The sequence below is a fragment of the Corella eumyota genome, chromosome 6 (assembly GCF_963082875.1).
Source record: "Corella eumyota chromosome 6, kaCorEumy4.1, whole genome shotgun sequence".
NCBI lineage: Eukaryota > Metazoa > Chordata > Ascidiacea > Phlebobranchia > Corellidae > Corella > Corella eumyota.
In genome coordinates, this window is record NC_137495.1 from 12268119 (window position 1) to 12286961 (window position 18843).

An 18843-nucleotide genomic window follows, 5' to 3' on the forward strand; every position below is an offset into this window, starting at 1 on the left:
TTTTACCAAACTTCAAGAAAAAGTTTGTTGTAATAAGCAGTCAAAGTTTGGCCACTGCATTTTCAATGCTAAACACTCGATTATAGCAGTTTTATTAATATATTACTAAATTATAAAAACTAGCAATAATATTTAAATAGGTTTTTATTATTAATTAAATCTCAGTTAAAAATAAAAAAAATATTTCAGAAAAAAGTCAAAATCAATCCTATTTACAGATATCTTTGGTTAAGACAAACATTTACACGATTTGTATAATAAAGGTGAAAAATATACATCTAGAACAAAGACACTTTTCAGTTCAACAATTTTCGCCTCCTAAAAAACACTAAAAACTCAAGTTTAAAACTTTTCTTCAAGTTTACTTTATTTCTAAAAATAGCTTGTAAATTACATTAACAAATACAAAATAATGCAGTAATCAACAGAAATGAATTTTAAGTAAAATCGCCTACTAATAAAAGTAGGACTTTCAGAAACAAAATTAACTCAAAAATACTCTTATCTACGGAAATATTTAGTAAAAGGCGAAAGATTTACTCGATATGAATAAAAGTCCGAGTAAAAGATTTTTATTGAAACTGAAGTATATTTCACAATTAAATAAATTAATTTGTGGTGTTTGTGATCAGTTATAAGTTAAAACAGATACACTTCACTAACAAAAACTCAAATAACAATATAATTTTACCAAACTTCAAGAAAAAGTTTGTTGTAATAAGCAGTCAAAGTTTGGCCACTGCATTTTCAATGCTAAACACTCGATTATAGCAGTTTTATTAAAATATTACTAAATTATAAAAACTAGCAATAATATTTAAATAGGTTTTTATTATTAATTAAATCTCAGTTAAAAATAAAAAAAATATTTCAGAAAAAAGTCAAAATCAATCCTATTTACAGATATCTTTGGTTAAGACAAACATTTACACGATTTGTATAATAAAGGTGAAAAATATACATCTAGAACAAAGACACTTTTCAGTTCAACAATTTTCGCCTCCTAAAAAACACTAAAAACTCAAGTTTAAAACTTTTCTTCAAGTTTACTTTATTTCTAAAAATAGCTTGTAAATTACATTAACAAATACAAAATAATGCAGTAATCAACAGAAATGAATTTTAAGTAAAATCGCCTACTAATAAAAGTAGGACTTTCAAAAACAAAATTAACTCAAAAATACTCTTATCTACGGAAATCTTTAGTAAAAGGCGAAAGATTTACTCGATATGAATAACAGACCGAGTAAAATATTTTTATTGAAACTGAAGTATATTTCACAATTAAATAAATTAATTTGTGGTGTTTGTGATCAGTTATAAGTTAAAACAGATACACTTCACTAACAAAAACTCAAATAACAATATAATTTTAACAAACTTCAAGAAAAAGTTTGTTGTAATAAGCAGTCAAAGTTTGGCCACTGCATTTTCAATGCTAAACACTCGATTATAGCAGTTTTATTAAAATATTACTAAATTATAAAAACTAGCAATAATATTTAAATAGGTTTTTATTATTAATTAAATCTCAGTTAAAAATAAAAAAAATATTTCAGAAAAAAGTCAAAATCAATCCTATTCACAGATATCTTTGGTTAAGACAAACATTTACACGATTTGTATAATAAAGGTGAAAAATATACATCTAGAACAAAGACACTTTTCAGTTCAACAATTTTCGCCTCCTAAAAAACACTAAAAACTCAAGTTTAAAACTTTTCTTCAAGTTTACTTTATTTCTAAAAATAGCTTGTTAATTACATTAACAAATACAAAATAATGCAGTAATCAACAGAAATGAATTTTAGATAAAATCGCCTACTAATTAAAGTAGGCCTTTCAAAAACAAAATTAACTCAAAAATACTCTTATCCACGGAAATCTTTAGTAAAAGGCGAAAGATTTACTCGATATGAATAAAAGTCCGCGTAAAATATTTTTATTGAAACTGAAGTATATTTCACAATTAAATAAATTAATTTGTGGTGTTTGTGATCAGTTATAAGTTAAAACAGATACACTTAATACATTTCACTAACAAAAACTCAAATAACAATATAATTTTAACAAACTTCAAGAAAAAGTTTGTTGTAATAAGCAGTCAAAGTTTGGCCACTGCATTTTCAATGCTAAACACTCGATTATAGCAGTTTTATTAAAATATTACTAAATTATAAAAACTAGCAATAATATTTAAATAGGTTTTTATTATTAATTAAATCTCAGTTAAAAATAAAAAAAATATTTCAGAAAAAAGTCAAAATCAATCCTATTCACAGATATCTTTGGTTAAGACAAACATTTACACGATTTGTATAATAAAGGTGAAAAATATACATCTAGAACAAAGACACTTTTCAGTTCAACAATTTTCGCCTCCTAAAAAACACAAAAAACTCAAGTTTAAAACTTTTCTTCAAGTTTACTTTATTTCTAAAAATAGCTTGTTAATTACATTAACAAATACAAAATAATGCAGTAATCAACAGAAATAAATTTTAGATAAAATCGCCTACTAATTAAAGTAGGCCTTTCAAAAACAAAATTAACTCAAAAATACTCTTATCCACGGAAATCTTTAGTAAAAGGCGAAAGATTTACTCGATATGAATAAAAGTCCGAGTAAAAGATCTTTATTGAAACTGAAGTAAATTTCACAATTAAATAAATTAATTTGTGGTGTTTGTGATCAGTTATAAGTTAAAACAGATACACTTCACTAACAAAAACTCAAATAACAATATAATTTTAACAAACTTCAAGAAAAAGTTTGTTGTAATAAGCAGTCAAAGTTTGGCCACTGCATTTTCAATGCTAAACACTCGATTATAGCAGTTTTATTAAAATATTACTAAATTATAAAAACTAGCAATAATATTAAAATAGGTTTTTATTATTAATTAAATCTCAGTTAAAAATAAAAAAAATATTTCAGAAAAAAGTCAAAATCAATCCTATTCACAGATATCTTTGGTTAAGACAAACATTTACACGATTTGTATAATAAAGGTGAAAAATATACATCTAGAACAAAGACACTTTTCAGTTCAACAATTTTCGCCTCCTAAAAAACACTAAAAACTCAAGTATAAAACTTTTCTTCAAGTTTACTTTATTTCTAAAAATAGCTTGTTAATTACATTAACAAATACAAAATAATGCAGTAATCAACAGAAATGAATTTTAGATAAAATCGCCTACTAATTAAAGTAGGCCTTTCAAAAACAAAATTAACTCAAAAATACTCTTATCCACGGAAATCTTTAGTAAAAGGCGAAAGATTTACTCGATATGAATAAAAGTCCGAGTAAAAGATTTTTATTGAAACTGAAGTATATTTCACAATTAAATAAATTAATTTGTGGTGTTTGTGATCAGTTATAAGTTAAAACAGATACACTTCACTAACAAAAACTCAAATAACAATATAATTTTACCAAACTTCAAGAAAAAGTTTGTTGTAATAAGCAGTCAAAGTTTGGCCACTGCATTTTCAATGCTAAACACTCGATTATAGCAGTTTTATTAAAATATTACTAAATTATAAAAACTAGCAATAATATTTAAATAGGTTTTTATTATTAATTAAATCTCAGTTAAAAATAAAAAAAATATTTCAGAAAAAAGTCAAAATCAATCCTATTTACAGATATCTTTGGTTAAGACAAACATTTACACGATTTGTATAATAAAGGTGAAAAATATACATCTAGAACAAAGACACTTTTCAGTTCAACAATTTTCGCCTCCTAAAAAACACTAAAAACTCAAGTTTAAAACTTTTCTTCAAGTTTACTTTATTTCTAAAAATAGCTTGTAAATTACATTAACAAATACAAAATAATGCAGTAATCAACAGAAATGAATTTTAAGTAAAATCGCCTACTAATAAAAGTAGGACTTTCAAAAACAAAATTAACTCAAAAATACTCTTATCTACGGAAATATTTAGTAAAAGGCGAAAGATTTACTCGATATGAATAAAAGTCCGAGTAAAAGATTTTTATTGAAACTGAAGTATATTTCACAGTTAAATAAATTAATTTGTGGTGTTTGTGATCAGTTATAAGTTAAAACAGATACACTTCACTAACAAAAACTCAAATAACAATATAATTTTACCAAACTTCAAGAAAAAGTTTGTTGTAATAAGCAGTCAAAGTTTGGCCACTGCATTTTCAATGCTAAACACTCGATTATAGCAGTTTTATTAAAATATTACTAAATTATAAAAACTAGCAATAATATTTAAATAGGTTTTTATTATTAATTAAATCTCAGTTAAAAATAAAAAAAATATTTCAGAAAAAAGTCAAAATCAATCCTATTTACAGATATCTTTGGTTAAGACAAACATTTACACGATTTGTATAATAAAGGTGAAAAATATACATCTAGAACAAAGACACTTTTCAGTTCAACAATTTTCGCCTCCTAAAAAACACTAAAAACTCAAGTTTAAAACTTTTCTTCAAGTTTACTTTATTTCTAAAAATAGCTTGTAAATTACATTAACAAATACAAAATAATGCAGTAATCAACAGAAATGAATTTTAAGTAAAATTGCCTACTAATAAAAGTAGGACTTTCAAAAACAAAATTAACTCAAAAATACTCTTATCTACGGAAATCTTTAGTAAAAGGCGAAAGATTTACTCGATATGAATAACAGACCGAGTAAAATATTTTTATTGAAACTGAAGTATATTTCACAATTAAATAAATTAATTTGTGGTGTTTGTGATCAGTTATAAGTTAAAACAGATACACTTCACTAACAAAAACTCAAATAACAATATAATTTTAACAAACTTCAAGAAAAAGTTTGTTGTAATAAGCAGTCAAAGTTTGGCCACTGCATTTTCAATGCTAAACACTCGATTATAGCAGTTTTATTAAAATATTACTAAATTATAAAAACTAGCAATAATATTTAAATAGGTTTTTATTATTAATTAAATCTCAGTTAAAAATAAAAAAAATATTTCAGAAAAAAGTCAAAATCAATCCTATTCACAGATATCTTTGGTTAAGACAAACATTTACACGATTTGTATAATAAAGGTGAAAAATATACATCTAGAACAAAGACACTTTTCAGTTCAACAATTTTCGCCTCCTAAAAAACACTAAAAACTCAAGTTTAAAACTTTTCTTCAAGTTTACTTTATTTCTAAAAATAGCTTGTTAATTACATTAACAAATACAAAATAATGCAGTAATCAACAGAAATGAATTTTAGATAAAATCGCCTACTAATTAAAGTAGGCCTTTCAAAAACAAAATTAACTCAAAAATACTCTTATCCACGGAAATCTTTAGTAAAAGGCGAAAGATTTACTCGATATGAATAAAAGTCCGCGTAAAATATTTTTATTGAAACTGAAGTATATTTCACAATTAAATAAATTAATTTGTGGTGTTTGTGATCAGTTATAAGTTAAAACAGATACACTTAATACATTTCACTAACAAAAACTCAAATAACAATATAATTTTAACAAACTTCAAGAAAAAGTTTGTTGTAATAAGCAGTCAAAGTTTGGCCACTGCATTTTCAATGCTAAACACTCGATTATAGCAGTTTTATTAAAATATTACTAAATTATAAAAACTAGCAATAATATTTAAATAGGTTTTTATTATTAATTAAATCTCAGTTAAAAATAAAAAAAATATTTCAGAAAAAAGTCAAAATCAATCCTATTCACAGATATCTTTGGTTAAGACAAACATTTACACGATTTGTATAATAAAGGTGAAAAATATACATCTAGAACAAAGACACTTTTCAGTTCAACAATTTTCGCCTCCTAAAAAACACAAAAAACTCAAGTTTAAAACTTTTCTTCAAGTTTACTTTATTTCTAAAAATAGCTTGTTAATTACATTAACAAATACAAAATAATGCAGTAATCAACAGAAATAAATTTTAGATAAAATCGCCTACTAATTAAAGTAGGCCTTTCAAAAACAAAATTAACTCAAAAATACTCTTATCCACGGAAATCTTTAGTAAAAGGCGAAAGATTTACTCGATATGAATAAAAGTCCGAGTAAAAGATTTTTATTGAAACTGAAGTATATTTCACAATTAAATAAATTAATTTGTGGTGTTTGTGATCAGTTATAAGTTAAAACAGATACACTTCACTAACAAAAACTCAAATAACAATATAATTTTAACAAACTTCAAGAAAAAGTTTGTTGTAATAAGCAATCAAAGTTTGCCCACTGCATTTTCAATGCTAAACACTCGATTATAGCGGTTTTATTAAAATATTACTAAATTATAAAAACTAGCAATAATATTTAAATAGGTTTTTATTATTAATTAAATCTCAGTTAAAAATAAAAAAAATATTTCAGAAAAAAGTCAAAATCAATCCTATTCACAGATATCTTTGGTTAAGACAAACATTTACACGATTTGTATAATAAAGGTGAAAAATATACATCTAGAACAAAGACACTTTTTAGTTCAACAATTTTCGCCTCCTAAAAAACACTAAAAACTCAAGTTTAAAACTTTTCTTCAAGTTTACTTTATTTCTAAAAATAGCTTGTTAATTACATTAACAAATACAAAATAATGCAGTAATCAACAGAAATGAATTTTAGATAAAATCTCCTACTAATTAAAGTAGGCCTTTCAAAAACAAAATTTACTCAAAAATACTCTTATCCACGGAAATCTTTAGTAAAAGGCGAAAGATTTACTCGATATGAATAAAAGTCCGAGTAAAATATTTTTATTGAAACTGAAGTATATTTCGCAATTAAATAATATAATTTGTGGTGTTTGTGATCAGTTAAAAGTTAAAACAGATACACTTAATACATTTTACTAACAAAAACTTAAATAACAATATAATTTTAACAAACTTCAAGAAAAAGTTTGTTGTAATAAGCAGTCAAAGTTTGGCCACTGCATTTTTAATGCTAGACACTCGATTATATCAGTTTTATTTAAATAATACTAAATTATAAAAACTAGCAATCATATTTAAATGGGTTTTTATTATTAATTAAATCTCAGTTAAAAATAAAAAAATATTTCAGAAATTACACTCTTGTTTCAGTTGGTCACTTAAAACAAAGTGTAACTCAAAATTAATCCTATTCACAGATATCTTTGGTTAAGACAAACTTTTACACGATTTGTATAATAAAGGTGAAAAATATAAATCTAGAACAAATACACTTTTCAGTTCAACAATTTTCGCCTCCTAAAAAACACTAAAAACTCAAGTTTAAAACTTTTCTTCAAGTTTACTTTATTTCTAAAAATAGCTTGTTAATTACATTAACAAATACAAAATAATGCAGTAATCAACAGAAATGAATTTTAAGTAAAATCGCCTACTAATAAAAGTAGGCCTTTCAAAAACAAAATTAACTCAAAAATACTCTTATCCACGGAAATCTTTAGTAAAAGGCGAAAGATTTACTCGATATGAATAAAAGTCCGAGTAAAATATTTTTATTGAAACTGAAGTATATTTCACAATTAAATAAATTAATTTGTGGTGTTTGTGATCAGTTATAAGTTAAAACAGATACACTTCACTAACAAAAACTCAAATAACAATATAATTTTAACAAACTTCAAGAAAAAGTTTGTTGTAATAAGCAGTCAAAGTTTGGCCACTGCATTTTCAATGCTAAACACTCGATTATAGCAGTGTTATTAAAATATTACTAAATTATAAAAACTAGCAATAATATTTAAATAGGTTTTTATTATTAATTAAATCTCAGTTAAAAATAAAAAAAATATTTCAGAAAAAAGTCAAAATCAATCCTATTCACAGATATCTTTGGTTAAGACAAACATTTACACGATTTGTATAATAAAGGTGAAAAATATACATCTAGAACAAAGACACTTTTCAGTTCAACAATTTTCACCTCCTAAAAAACACTAAAAACTCAAGTTTAAAACTTTTCTTCAAGTTTACTTTATTTCTAAAAATAGCTTGTTAATTACATTAACAAATACAAAATAATGCAGTAATCAACAGAAATGAATTTTAGATAAAATCGCCTACTAATTAAAGTAGGCCTTTCAAAAACAAAATTAACTCAAAAATACTCTTATCCACGGAAATCTTTAGTAAAAGGCGAAAGATTTACTCGATATGAATAAAAATCCGAGTAAAATATTTTTATTGAAACTGAAGTATATTTCGCAATTAAATAATATAATTTGTGGTGTTTGTGATCAGTTAAAAGTTAAAACAGATAAACTTAATACAATTTACTAACAAAAACTTAAATAACAATATAATTTTAACAAACTTCAAGAAAAAGTTTGTTGTAATAAGCAGTCAAAGTTTGGCCACTGCATTTTTAATGCTAGACACTCGATTATATCAGTTTTATTTAAATATTACTAAATTATAAAAACTAGCAATCATATTTAAATGGGTTTTTATTATTAATTAAATCTCAGTTAAAAATAAAAAAATATTTCAGAAATTACACTCTTGTTTCAGTTGGTCACTTAAAATAAAGTGTAACTCAAAATTAATCCTATTCACAGATATCTTTGGTTAAGACAAACTTTTACACGATTTGTATAATAAAGGTGAAAAATATACATCTAGAACAAATACACTTTTCAGTTCAACAATTTTCGCCTCCTAAAAAACACTAAAAACTCAAGTTTAAAACTTTTCTTCAAGTTTACTTTATTTCTAAAATTAGCTTGTAAATTACATTAACAAATACAAAATAATGCAGTAATCAACAGAAATGAATTTTAAGTAAAATCGCCTACTAATAAAAGTAGGACTTTCAAAAACAAAATTAACTCAAAAATACTCTTATCTACGGAAATCTTTAGTAAAAGGCGAAAGATTTACTCGATATGAATAAAAGTCCGAGTAAAATATTTTTATTGAAACTGAAGTATATTTCACAATTAAATAAATTAATTTGTGGTGTTTGTGATCAGTTATAAGTTAAAACAGATACACTTCACTAACAAAAACTCAAATAACAATATAATTTTAACAAACTTCAAGAAAAAGTTTGTTGTAATAAGCAGTCAAAGTTTGGCCACTGCATTTTCAATGCTAAACACTCGATTATAGCAGTTTTATTAAAATATTACTAAATTATAAAAACTAGCAATAATATTTAAATAGGTTTTTATTATTAATTAAATCTCAGTTAAAAATAAAAAAAATATTTCAGAAAAAAGTCAAAATCAATCCTATTCACAGATATCTTTGGTTAAGACAAACATTTACACGATTTGTATAATAAAGGTGAAAAATATACATCTAGAACAAAGACACTTTTCAGTTCAACAATTTTCGCCTCCTAAAAAACACTAAAAACTCAGTTTAAAACTTTTCTTCAAGTTTACTTTATTTCTAAAAATTGCTTGTTAATTACATTAACAAATACAAAACAATGCAGTAATAAACAGAAATGAATTTTAGGTAAAATCGCCTACTAATTAAAGTAGGCCTTTCAAAAACAAAATTAACTCAAAAATACTCTTATCCACGGAAATCTTTAGTAAAAGGCGAAAGATTTACTCGATATGAATAAAAATCCGAGTAAAATATTTTTATTGAAACTGAAGTATATTTCGCAATTAAATAATATAATTTGTGGTGTTTGTGATCAGTTAAAAGTTAAAACAGATAAACTTAATACAATTTACTAACAAAAACTTAAATAACAATATAATTTTAACAAACTTCAAGAAAAAGTTTGTTGTAATAAGCAGTCAAAGTTTGGCCACTGCATTTTTAATGCTAGACACTCGATTATATCAGTTTTATTTAAATATTACTAAATTATAAAAACTAGCAATCATATTTAAATGGGTTTTTATTATTAATTAAATCTCAGTTAAAAATAAAAAAATATTTCAGAAATTACACTCTTGTTTCAGTTGGTCACTTAAAATAAAGTGTAACTCAAAATTAATCCTATTCACAGATATCTTTGGTTAAGACAAACTTTTACACGATTTGTATAATAAAGGTGAAAAATATACATCTAGAACAAATACACTTTTCAGTTCAACAATTTTCGCCTCCTAAAAAACACTAAAAACTCAAGTTTAAAACTTTTCTTCAAGTTTACTTTATTTCTAAAAATAGCTTGTAAATTACATTAACAAATACAAAATAATGCAGTAATCAACAGAAATGAATTTTAAGTAAAATCGCCTACTAATAAAAGTAGGACTTTCAAAAACAAAATTAACTCAAAAATACTCTTATCTACGGAAATCTTTAGTAAAAGGCGAAAGATTTACTCGATATGAATAAAAGTCCGAGTAAAATATTTTTATTGAAACTGAAGTATATTTCACAATTAAATAAATTAATTTGTGGTGTTTGTGATCAGTTATAAGTTAAAACAGATACACTTCACTAACAAAAACTCAAATAACAATATAATTTTAACAAACTTCAAGAAAAAGTTTGTTGTAATAAGCAGTCAAAGTTTGGCCACTGCATTTTCAATGCTAAACACTCGATTATAGCAGTTTTATTAAAATATTACTAAATTATAAAAACTAGCAATAATATTTAAATAGGTTTTTATTATTAATTAAATCTCAGTTAAAAATAAAAAAAATATTTCAGAAAAAAGTCAAAATCAATCCTATTCACAGATATCTTTGGTTAAGACAAACATTTACACGATTTGTATAATAAAGGTGAAAAATATACATCTAGAACAAAGACACTTTTCAGTTCAACAATTTTCGCCTCCTAAAAAACACTAAAAACTCAGTTTAAAACTTTTCTTCAAGTTTACTTTATTTCTAAAAATTGCTTGTTAATTACATTAACAAATACAAAACAATGCAGTAATAAACAGAAATGAATTTTAGGTAAAATCGCCTACTATTAAAAGTAGGCCTATCAAAAACAAATTTAACTCTAAAATACTCTTACCCACGGAAATCTTTAGTAAAAGGCGAAAGATTTACTCGATATGAATAAAAGTCCGAGTAAAATACCTTTATTGAAACTGAACTAAATTTCACAATTAAATAAATTAATTTGTGGTGTTTGTTATTAGTTATAACTTAAAACAGATACACTTTACTAACAAAAACTCGAAAAACAATATAATTTTAACAAACTTCAAGGAAAAGTTTGTTGTAATAAGCAGTCAAAGTTTGGCCACTGCATTTTTAATGCTAGACACTCGATTATATCAGTTTTATTTAAATATTACTAAATTATAAAAACTAGCAATCATATTTAAATGGGTTTTTATTATTAATTAAATCTCAGTTAAAAATAAAAAAATATTTCAGAAATTACACTCTTGTTTCAGTTGGTCACTTAAAATAAAATGTAACTCAAAATTAATCCTATTCACAGATATCTTTGGTTAAGACAAACTTTTACACGATTTGTATAATAAAGGTGAAAAATATACATCTAGAACAAATACACTTTTCAGTTCAACAATTTTCGCCTCCTAAAAAACACTAAAAACTCAAGTTTAAAACTTTTCTTCAAGTTTACTTTATTTCTAAAAATAGCTTGTTAATTACATTAACAAATACAAAATAATGCAGTAATCAACAGAAATGAATTTTAAGTAAAATCGCCTACTAATAAAAGTAGGCCTTTCAAAAACAAAATTAACTCAAAAATACTCTTATCCACGGAAATCTTTAGTAAAAGGCGAAAGATTTACTCGATATGAATAAAAGTCCGAGTAAAATATTTTTATTGAAACTGAAGTATATTTCACAATTAAATAAATTAATTTGTGGTGTTTGTGATCAGTTATAAGTTAAAACAGATACACTTCACTAACAAAAACTCAAATAACAATATAATTTTAACAAACTTCAAGAAAAAGTTTGTTGTAATAAGCAGTCAAAGTTTGGCCACTGCATTTTCAATGCTAAACACTCCATTATAGCGGTTTTATTAAAATATTACTAAATTATAAAAACTAGCAATAATATTTAAATAGGTTTTTATTATTAATTAAATCTCAGTTAAAAATAAAAAAAATATTTCAGAAAAAAGTCAAAATCAATCCTATTCACAGATATCTTTGGTTAAGACAAACATTTACACGATTTGTATAATAAAGGTGAAAAATATACATCTAGAACAAAGACACTTTTCAGTTCAACAATTTTCGCCTCCTAAAAAACACTAAAAACTCAAGTTTAAAACTTTTCTTCAAGTTTACTTTATTTCTAAAAATAGCTTGTTAATTACATTAACAAATACAAAATAATGCAGTAATCAACAGAAATGAATTTTAGATAAAATCGCCTACTAATTAAAGTAGGCCTTTCAAAAACAAAATTAACTCAAAAATACTCTTATCCACGGAAATCTTTAGTAAAAGGCGAAAGATTTACTCGATATGAATAAAAGTTCGAGTAAAATATTTTTATTGAAACTGAAGTATATTTCCCAATTAAATAAATTAATTTGTGGTGTTTGTGATCAGTTATAAGTTAAAACAGATACACTTCACTAACAAAAACTCAAATAACAATATAATTTTAACAAACTTCAAGAAAAAGTTTGTTGTAATAAGCAGTCAAAGTTTGGCCACTGCATTTTCAATGCTAAACACTCGATTATAGCAGTTTTATTAAAATATTACTAAATTATAAAAACTAGCAATAATATTTAAATAGGTTTTTATTATTAATTAAATCTCAGTTAAAAATAAAAAAAATATTTCAGAAAAAAGTCAAAATCAATCCTAATCACAGATATCTTTGGTTAAGACAAACATTTACACGATTTGTATATTAAAGGTGAAAAATATACATCTAGAACAAAGACACTTTTCAGTTTAACAATTTTCGCCTCCTAAAAAACACAAAAAACTCAAGTTTAAAACTTTTCTTCAAGTTTACTTTATTTCTAAAATAGCTTGTTAATTACATTAACAAATACAAAATAATGCAGTAATCAACAAAAATGAATTTTAGATAAAATCGCCTACTAATTAAAGTAGGCCTTTCAAAAACAAAATTAATTCAAAAATACTCTTATCCACGGAAATCTTTAGTAAAAGGCGAAAGATTTACTCGATATGAATAAAAGTCCGAGTAAAAGATCTTTATTGAAACTGAAGTAAATTTCACAATTAAATAAATTAATTTGAGGTGTTTGTGATCAGTTATAAGTTAAAACAGATACACTTCACTAACAAAAACTTAAATAACAATATAATTTTAACAAACTTCAAGAAAAAGTTTGTTGTAATAAGCAGTCAAAGTTTGGCCACTGCATTTTCAATGCTAAACACTCGATTATAGCAGTTTTATTAAAATATTACTAAATTATAAAAACTAGCAATAATATTAAAATAGGTTTTTATTATTAATTAAATCTCAGTTAAAAATAAAAAAAATATTTCAGAAAAAAGTCAAAATCAATCCTATTCACAGATATCTTTGGTTAAGACAAACATTTACACGATTTGTATAATAAAGGTGAAAAATATACATCTAGAACAAAGACACTTTTCAGTTCAACAATTTTCGTGTCCTAAAAAACACTAAAAACTCAAGTATAAAACTTTTCTTCAAGTTTACTTTATTTCTAAAAATAGCTTGTTAATTACATTAACAAATACAAAATAATGCAGTAATCAACAGAAATGAATTTTAGATAAAATCGCCTACTAATTAAAGTAGGCCTTTCAATAACAAAATTAACTCAAAAATACTCTTATCCACGGAAATCTTTAGTAAAAGGCGAAAGATTTACTTGATATGAATAAAATTCCGAGTAAAAGATTTTTATTGAAACTGAAGTATATTTCACAATTAAATAAATTAATTTGTGGTGTTTGTGATTAGTTATAAGTTAAAACAGATACACTTCACTAACAAAAACTCAAATAACAATATAATTTAACAAACTTCAAGAAAAAGTTTGTTGTAATAAGCAGTCAAAGTTTGGCCACTGCATTTTCAATGCTAAACACTCGATTATAGCAGTTTTATTAAAATATTACTAAATTATAAAAACTAGCAATAATATTAAAATGGGTTTTTATTATTTATTTAAATCTCAGTTAAAAATAAAAAAAATATTTCAGAAATTACACTCTTGTTTCAGTTGGTCACTTAAAATAAAGTGTAACTCAAAATCAATCTTATTCACAGATATCTTTGGTTAAGACAAACATTTACACGATTTGTATAATTAAGGTGAAAAATATACATCTAGAACAAAGACACTTTTCAGTTCAACAATTTTTGCCTCCTAAAAACTCAAGTTTAAAACTTTTCTTCAAGTTTACTTTATTTCTAAAAATAGCTTGTTAATTACATTAACAAATACAAAATAATGCAGTAATCAACAGAAATGAATTTTAGGTAAAATCGCCTACTATTAAAAGTAGGCCTTTCAAAAACAAATTTAACTCTAAAATCCTCTTATCCACGGAAAACTTTAGTAAAAGGTGAAAGATTTACTCGATATGAATAAAAGTCAGAGTAAAATACCTTTATTGAAACTGAACTATATTTCACAATTAAATAAATTAATTTGTGGTGTTTGTCATCAGTTATAAGTTAAAACAGATACACTTTACTAACAAAAACTCGAAAAACAATATAATTTTAACAAACTTCAAGGAAAAGTTTGTTTAAATAAGCAGTCAAAGTTTGGCCACTGCATTTTCAATGCTAGACACTCGATTATATCAGTTTTATTTAAATATTACTAAATTATAAAAACTAGCAATAATATTAAAATGGGTTTTTATTATTTATTTAAATCTCAGTTAAAAATAAAAAAAATATTTCAGAAATTACACTTTTGTTTCAGTTGTTCACTTAAAATAAAGTGTAACTCAAAATCAATCCTATTCACAGATACCCTTGGTTAAGACAAACATTTACACGATTTGTATAAAAAAAGGTGAAAAATATACATCTAGAACAAAGACACTTTTCAGTTCAACAATTTTCGCCTCCTAAAAAACACTAAAAACTCAAGTTTAAAACTTTTCTTCAAGTTTACTTTATTTCTAAAAATAGCTTGTAAATTACATTAACAAATACAAAATAATGCAGTAATCAACAGAAATGAATTTTAAGTAAAATCGCCTACTAATAAAAGTAGGACTTTCAAAAACCAAATTAACTCAAAAATACTCTTATCTACGGAAATCTTTAGTAAAAGGCGAAAGATTTACTCGATATGAATAAAAGTCAGAGTAAAATACCTTTATTGAAACTGAACTATATTTCACAATTAAATAAATTAATTTGTGGTGTTTGTCATCAGTTATAAGTTAAAACAGATACACTTTACTAACAAAAACTCGAAAAATAATATAATTTTAACAAACTTCAAGGAAAAGTTTGTTTAAATACGCAGTCAAAGTTTGGCCACTGCATTTTCAATGCTAGACACTCGATTATATCAGTTTTATTTAAATATTACTAAATTATAAAAACTAGCAATAATATTAAAATGGGTTTTTATTATTTATTTAAATCTCAGTTAAAAATAAAAAAAATATTTCAGAAATTACACTTTTGTTTCAGTTGTTCACTTAAAATAAAGTGTAACTCAAAATCAATCCTATTCACAGATACCCTTGGTTAAGACAAACATTTACACGATTTGTATAAAAAAAGGTGAAAAATATACATCTAGAACAAAGACACTTTTCAGTTCAACAATTTTCGCCTCCTAAAAAACACTAAAAACTCAAGTTTAAAACTTTTCTTCAAGTTTACTTTATTTCTAAAAATAGCTTGTAAATTACATTAACAAATACAAAATAATGCAGTAATCAACAGAAATGAATTTTAAGTAAAATCGCCTACTAATAAAAGTAGGACTTTCAAAAACCAAATTAACTCAAAAATACTCTTATCTACGGAAATCTTTAGTAAAAGGCGAAAGATTTACTCGATATGAATAAAAGTCAGAGTAAAATACCTTTATTGAAACTGAACTATATTTCACAATTAAATAAATTAATTTGTGGTGTTTGTCATCAGTTATAAGTTAAAACAGATACACTTTACTAACAAAAACTCGAAAAACAATATAATTTTAACAAACTTCAAGGAAAAGTTTGTTTAAATAAGCAGTCAAAGTTTGGCCACTGCATTTTCAATGCTAGACACTCGATTATATCAGTTTTATTTAAATATTACTAAATTATAAAAACTAGCTATAATATTAAAATGGGTTTTTATTATTTATTTAAATCTCAGTTAAAAATAAAAAAAATATTTCAGAAATTACACTTTTGTTTCAGTTGTTCACTTAAAATAAAGTGTAACTCAAAATCAATCCTATTCACAGATACCCTTGGTTAAGACAAACATTTACACGATTTGTATAAAAAAAGGTGAAAAATATACATCTAGAACAAAGACACTTTTCAGTTCAACAATTTTCGCCTCCTAAAAAACACTAAAAACTCAAGTTTAAAACTTTTCTTCAAGTTTACTTTATTTCTAAAAATAGCTTGTAAATTACATTAACAAATACAAAATAATGCAGTAATCAACAGAAATGAATTTTAAGTAAAATCGCCTACTAATAAAAGTAGGACTTTCAAAAACCAAATTAACTCAAAAATACTCTTATCTACGGAAATCTTTAGTAAAAGGCGAAAGATTTACTCGATATGAATAAAAGTCCGAGTAAAATATTTTTATTGAAACTGAAGTATATTTCCCATTTAAATAAATTAATTTGTGGTGTTTGTGATCAGTTATAAGTTAAAACAGATACACTTTACTAACAAAAACTCGAAAAACAATATAATTTTAACAAACTTCAAGGAAAAGTTTGTTGTAATAAGCAGTCAAAGTTTGGCCACTGCATTTTTAATGCTAGACACTCGATTATATCAGTTTTATTTAAATATTACTAAATTATAAAAACTAGCAATCATATTTAAATGGGTTTTTATTATTAATTAAATCTCAGTTAAAAATAAAAAAATATTTCAGAAATTACACTCTTGTTTCAGTTGGTCACTTAAAATAAAGTGTAACTCAAAATTAATCCTATTCACAGATATCTTTGGTTAAGACAAACTTTTACACGATTTGTATAATAAAGGTGAAAAATATACATCTAGAACAAATACACTTTTCAGTTCAACAATTTTCGCCTCCTAAAAAACACTAAAAACTCAAGTTTAAAACTTTTCTTCAAGTTTACTTTATTTCTAAAAATAGCTTGTTAATTACATTAACAAATACAAAATAATGCAGTAATCAACAGAAATGAATTTTAAGTAAAATCGCCTACTAATAAAAGTAGGCCTTTCAAAAACAAAATTAACTCAAAAATACTTTTATCCACGGAAATCTTTAGTAAAAGGCGAAAGAATTACTCGATATGAATAAAAGTCCGAGTAAAATATTTTTATTGAAACTGAAGTATATTTCACAATTAAATAAATTAATTTGTGATGTTTGTGATCAGTTATAAGTTAAAACAGATACACTTCACTAACAAAAACTCAAATAACAATATAATTTTAACAAACTTCAAGAAAAAGTTTGTTGTAATAAGCAGTCAAAGTTTGGCCACTGCATTTTCAATGCTAAACACTCGATTATAGCAGTTTTATTAAAATATTACTAAATTATAAAAACTAGCAATAATATTTAAATAGGTTTTTATTATTAATTAAATCTCAGTTAAAAATAAAAAAAATATTTCAGAAAAAAGTCAAAATCAATCCTATTCACAGATATCTTTGGTTAAGACAAACATTTACACGATTTGTATAATAAAGGTGAAAAATATACATCTAGAACAAAGACACTTTTCAGTTCAACAATTTTCACCTCCTAAAAAACACTAAAAACTCAAGTTTAAAACTTTTCTTCAAGTTTACTTTATTTCTAAAAATAGCTTGTTAATTACATTAACAAATACAAAATAATGCAGTAATCAACAGAAATGAATTTTAGATAAAATCGCCTACTAATTAAAGTAGGCCTTTCAAAAACAAAATTAACTCAAAAATACTCTTATCCACGGAAATCTTTAGTAAAAGGCGAAAGATTTACTCGATATGAATAAAAGTCCGAGTAAAATATTTTTATTGAAACTGAAGTATATTTCGCAATTAAATAAAATAATTTGTGGTGTTTGTGATCAGTTAAAAGTTAAAACAGATAAACTTAATACAATTTACTAACAAAAACTTAAATAACAATATAATTTTAACAAACTTCAAGAAAAAGTTTGTTGTAATAAGCAGTCAAAGTTTGGCCACTGCATTTTTAATGCTAGACACTCGATTATATCAGTTTTATTTAAATATTACTAAATTATAAAAACTAGCAATCATATTTAAATGGGTTTTTATTATTAATTAAATCTCAGTTAAAAATAAAAAAATATTTCAGAAATTACACTCTTGTTTCAGTTGGTCACTTAAAATAAAGTGTAACTCAAAATTAATCCTATTCACAGATATCTTTGGTTAAGACAAACTTTTACACGATTTGTATAATAAAGGTGAAAAATATACATCTAGAACAAATACACTTTTCAGTTCAACAATTTTTGCCTCCTAAAAAACACTAAAAACTCAAGTTTAAAACTTTTCTTCAAGTTTACTTTATTTCTAAAAATAGCTTGTAAATTACATTAACAAATACAAAATAATGCAGTAATCAACAGAAATGAATTTTAAGTAAAATCGCCTACTAATAAAAGTAGGACTTTCAAAAACAAAATTAACTCAAAAATACTCTTATCTACGGAAATCTTTAGTAAAAGGCGAAAGATTTACTCGATATGAATAAAAGTCCGAGTAAAATATTTTTATTGAAACTGAAGTATATTTCACAATTAAATAAATTAA

General features: G+C 24.1%; 27 non-coding genes across 27 annotated transcripts; all 27 read right to left on the reverse strand.

Moving 5' to 3' along the window:
• Positions 1-449: 449 nt before the first annotated feature.
• Positions 450-565, reverse strand: LOC145757648 (U5 spliceosomal RNA). The gene has a single exon (XR_014285675.1). It is a non-coding gene; the product is annotated as a U5 spliceosomal RNA (small nuclear RNA).
• A 569-nt stretch (positions 566-1134) lies between these two features.
• LOC145757637 (U5 spliceosomal RNA) lies at positions 1135-1250 on the reverse strand. The gene has a single exon (XR_014285664.1). It is a non-coding gene; the product is annotated as a U5 spliceosomal RNA (small nuclear RNA).
• A 569-nt stretch (positions 1251-1819) lies between these two features.
• On the reverse strand, positions 1820-1935 carry LOC145757456 (U5 spliceosomal RNA). The gene has a single exon (XR_014285494.1). It is a non-coding gene; the product is annotated as a U5 spliceosomal RNA (small nuclear RNA).
• Positions 1936-2513: 578 nt separating this feature from the next.
• Positions 2514-2629, reverse strand: LOC145757379 (U5 spliceosomal RNA). The gene has a single exon (XR_014285418.1). It is a non-coding gene; the product is annotated as a U5 spliceosomal RNA (small nuclear RNA).
• Positions 2630-3198: 569 nt separating this feature from the next.
• Positions 3199-3314, reverse strand: LOC145757380 (U5 spliceosomal RNA). Its single transcript, XR_014285419.1, has one exon. It is a non-coding gene; the product is annotated as a U5 spliceosomal RNA (small nuclear RNA).
• A 569-nt stretch (positions 3315-3883) lies between these two features.
• On the reverse strand, positions 3884-3999 carry LOC145757631 (U5 spliceosomal RNA). Its single transcript, XR_014285659.1, has one exon. It is a non-coding gene; the product is annotated as a U5 spliceosomal RNA (small nuclear RNA).
• A 569-nt stretch (positions 4000-4568) lies between these two features.
• LOC145757642 (U5 spliceosomal RNA) lies at positions 4569-4684 on the reverse strand. Its single transcript, XR_014285669.1, has one exon. It is a non-coding gene; the product is annotated as a U5 spliceosomal RNA (small nuclear RNA).
• Positions 4685-5253: 569 nt separating this feature from the next.
• Positions 5254-5369, reverse strand: LOC145757457 (U5 spliceosomal RNA). Its single transcript, XR_014285495.1, has one exon. It is a non-coding gene; the product is annotated as a U5 spliceosomal RNA (small nuclear RNA).
• A 578-nt stretch (positions 5370-5947) lies between these two features.
• Positions 5948-6063, reverse strand: LOC145757381 (U5 spliceosomal RNA). Its single transcript, XR_014285420.1, has one exon. It is a non-coding gene; the product is annotated as a U5 spliceosomal RNA (small nuclear RNA).
• A 569-nt stretch (positions 6064-6632) lies between these two features.
• Positions 6633-6748, reverse strand: LOC145757437 (U5 spliceosomal RNA). Its single transcript, XR_014285475.1, has one exon. It is a non-coding gene; the product is annotated as a U5 spliceosomal RNA (small nuclear RNA).
• Positions 6749-7363: 615 nt separating this feature from the next.
• LOC145757313 (U5 spliceosomal RNA) lies at positions 7364-7479 on the reverse strand. Its single transcript, XR_014285355.1, has one exon. It is a non-coding gene; the product is annotated as a U5 spliceosomal RNA (small nuclear RNA).
• A 569-nt stretch (positions 7480-8048) lies between these two features.
• LOC145757440 (U5 spliceosomal RNA) lies at positions 8049-8164 on the reverse strand. The gene has a single exon (XR_014285478.1). It is a non-coding gene; the product is annotated as a U5 spliceosomal RNA (small nuclear RNA).
• Positions 8165-8779: 615 nt separating this feature from the next.
• LOC145757531 (U5 spliceosomal RNA) lies at positions 8780-8895 on the reverse strand. Its single transcript, XR_014285566.1, has one exon. It is a non-coding gene; the product is annotated as a U5 spliceosomal RNA (small nuclear RNA).
• A 568-nt stretch (positions 8896-9463) lies between these two features.
• Positions 9464-9579, reverse strand: LOC145757441 (U5 spliceosomal RNA). Its single transcript, XR_014285479.1, has one exon. It is a non-coding gene; the product is annotated as a U5 spliceosomal RNA (small nuclear RNA).
• Positions 9580-10194: 615 nt separating this feature from the next.
• On the reverse strand, positions 10195-10310 carry LOC145757532 (U5 spliceosomal RNA). The gene has a single exon (XR_014285567.1). It is a non-coding gene; the product is annotated as a U5 spliceosomal RNA (small nuclear RNA).
• A 567-nt stretch (positions 10311-10877) lies between these two features.
• Positions 10878-10994, reverse strand: LOC145757300 (U5 spliceosomal RNA). The gene has a single exon (XR_014285343.1). It is a non-coding gene; the product is annotated as a U5 spliceosomal RNA (small nuclear RNA).
• A 606-nt stretch (positions 10995-11600) lies between these two features.
• LOC145757314 (U5 spliceosomal RNA) lies at positions 11601-11716 on the reverse strand. Its single transcript, XR_014285356.1, has one exon. It is a non-coding gene; the product is annotated as a U5 spliceosomal RNA (small nuclear RNA).
• Positions 11717-12285: 569 nt separating this feature from the next.
• On the reverse strand, positions 12286-12401 carry LOC145757442 (U5 spliceosomal RNA). Its single transcript, XR_014285480.1, has one exon. It is a non-coding gene; the product is annotated as a U5 spliceosomal RNA (small nuclear RNA).
• A 568-nt stretch (positions 12402-12969) lies between these two features.
• LOC145757467 (U5 spliceosomal RNA) lies at positions 12970-13085 on the reverse strand. The gene has a single exon (XR_014285504.1). It is a non-coding gene; the product is annotated as a U5 spliceosomal RNA (small nuclear RNA).
• A 569-nt stretch (positions 13086-13654) lies between these two features.
• On the reverse strand, positions 13655-13770 carry LOC145757602 (U5 spliceosomal RNA). Its single transcript, XR_014285633.1, has one exon. It is a non-coding gene; the product is annotated as a U5 spliceosomal RNA (small nuclear RNA).
• A 597-nt stretch (positions 13771-14367) lies between these two features.
• Positions 14368-14483, reverse strand: LOC145757591 (U5 spliceosomal RNA). Its single transcript, XR_014285623.1, has one exon. It is a non-coding gene; the product is annotated as a U5 spliceosomal RNA (small nuclear RNA).
• Positions 14484-15092: 609 nt separating this feature from the next.
• On the reverse strand, positions 15093-15208 carry LOC145757509 (U5 spliceosomal RNA). Its single transcript, XR_014285545.1, has one exon. It is a non-coding gene; the product is annotated as a U5 spliceosomal RNA (small nuclear RNA).
• Positions 15209-15817: 609 nt separating this feature from the next.
• LOC145757510 (U5 spliceosomal RNA) lies at positions 15818-15933 on the reverse strand. Its single transcript, XR_014285546.1, has one exon. It is a non-coding gene; the product is annotated as a U5 spliceosomal RNA (small nuclear RNA).
• A 609-nt stretch (positions 15934-16542) lies between these two features.
• On the reverse strand, positions 16543-16658 carry LOC145757524 (U5 spliceosomal RNA). Its single transcript, XR_014285559.1, has one exon. It is a non-coding gene; the product is annotated as a U5 spliceosomal RNA (small nuclear RNA).
• Positions 16659-17264: 606 nt separating this feature from the next.
• Positions 17265-17380, reverse strand: LOC145757495 (U5 spliceosomal RNA). The gene has a single exon (XR_014285532.1). It is a non-coding gene; the product is annotated as a U5 spliceosomal RNA (small nuclear RNA).
• Positions 17381-17949: 569 nt separating this feature from the next.
• LOC145757382 (U5 spliceosomal RNA) lies at positions 17950-18065 on the reverse strand. The gene has a single exon (XR_014285421.1). It is a non-coding gene; the product is annotated as a U5 spliceosomal RNA (small nuclear RNA).
• A 615-nt stretch (positions 18066-18680) lies between these two features.
• On the reverse strand, positions 18681-18796 carry LOC145757533 (U5 spliceosomal RNA). The gene has a single exon (XR_014285568.1). It is a non-coding gene; the product is annotated as a U5 spliceosomal RNA (small nuclear RNA).
• Positions 18797-18843: the final 47 nt, after the last annotated feature.